This window comes from Tupaia chinensis, unplaced genomic scaffold (assembly GCF_000334495.1).
Source record: "Tupaia chinensis unplaced genomic scaffold, TupChi_1.0 Scaffold000096_1, whole genome shotgun sequence".
NCBI lineage: Eukaryota > Metazoa > Chordata > Mammalia > Scandentia > Tupaiidae > Tupaia > Tupaia belangeri.
The window spans coordinates 2,789,742-2,791,594 of NW_006159558.1; positions in this window are offsets into that span (position 1 = coordinate 2,789,742).

Here is a 1,853-nt window from a genome sequence, read left to right on the forward strand (position 1 = left end):
GGGTGTGTTTGCTGCTATGTCTGTGGACCAGTCCTATCCTGGAGGCTGCTATTTAGAAAATAACTGGCCCAGGTGACCAAGGTGGGTTCAGCACCTCCATCTGTGACATGTCAGTGGAGACTTGGGTGTTTTTACCTTGCTCAGCATGCCTTCTTCATTCTTTGCAAATAACACCTGCTCTCCACTCCCAGCCTCTGCGGGTACTGAGAGGAGGGGCTGACCTTATCCTAGCCCCTCAGAGAATCTCCATTTCCTGACTCAGTATTTGGTCCGTGGAGGGCTGGAGACACTCTAAATCAGTGAGCTATTTGCCTGGAACATCCTGGCTACCCAGCACTGGCAGGATGGCAAAGCATGGAGAGGAGACAGAGAGCCTGCTGGCACGCTGCCAGTACCTGGACCCAACTCAACCCATGTATAGAGTTTGCCTACCCAATATAAGTAACACACCTGACCACGGAACCGGGAAGTGTAGGGGCACAGTGATCTGAGACCAGGCTCCTTGGCTCTCTAGTAAGTGAGCTGGGTCCTCCCCCACACAGTCCCTTGGTCCAACCAGAGCTCCTGCAGCTTTGGAGGACAACTCCCCACATGCCCACGGCCTCTGGAACTTGTAACTCTCTGTCCTAGCCCTCTTGGGCAGGGGGCAGGCAGGGGGCAGGCAGGGGGGCTGGGCAGGGCATGCCCTCACCTCCAGGAATGGGGACAGTGATGAGGCCCAGAACCATCCTTTTGGAGGACCAAGTCCTTCAGGGACTTCAGCCCCAGTGAGATCCCCAGTTCCAGCTGCCTATGGAGAAGCCCTTGGGGTGATCTGCTCACTGACAGTTTGAGTGTCTTAGTTTTTGATAAAAAAGTTAAAGACAAATCAAGAGAGTGAGGCCTATGAGCACGTAGTTTAGGGACATGGAGGAAATTGTCATGAGATTAAAAGGAGAAACAGTTCAAAGTCTTGTTTGGAAAACAGAACTGGGTAGGGAGGGGATGGGCAGAGACCATTATTTTTCACTATCTCTCCTCTGTGCTACTGTCATGCTCACAACCATGTTATGGCCAATGAGAAGCCACGTATTTGATGGTGGCCCCTTAAGATCACAACAGTCTCAGCTGCTGTGGCCCCTTAGGATCACAACGGTCTCAGCTGCTGTGGCCTGGTGACCATAGCAGTGCTAGTGCAAATGCACCCCTGCGCTGCCAGACCTATTGCAGCGCAGCACGGAGGTCTATGTGTGGGATACTTGACAAAAACGAGAAATGACTGTGTTTACTGGCGTATGCATTTGCTATTGTACACTTGTTATTTTAGAGCGCACTCCTCCTTATGAAAATGTCTACTGTAAGGCAGTAGGCCGTATTACGCCACCTGCAGACGTATCTCTCCATTGCATCGTTTTCTCTTGTGCTTGATTTAATTTCATGTGGTTTTGTCATCATGGTCCTTCCAGCAGGGTAAGATGTGGAACTGGAAGACTGTGATACTGAAGATCCTGACCCTGTGTAGACAGACCTGGGCTAATGTGTGTGTTTGTGTCTTAGTTTTTTTTTTTTTTTTTTTTTATAAAAATGTTCAAAAAGTAGAAAAGGGTTTAAAGATAGAGAAAACCTAATAGTATAAGAATATAAGGAAAATATTCAGACGTATCTCTCCATTGCATCGTTTTCTCTTGTGCTTGATTTAATTTCATGTGGTTTTGTCATCATGGTCCTTCCAGCAGGATAAGATGTGGAACTGGAAGACTGTGATACTGAAGATCCTGACCCTGTGTAGACAGACCTGGGCTAATGTGTGTGTTTGTGTCTTAGTTTTTTTTTTTTTTTTTTTTTTTTTTTTAAAAATATACAAAAAGACTAAA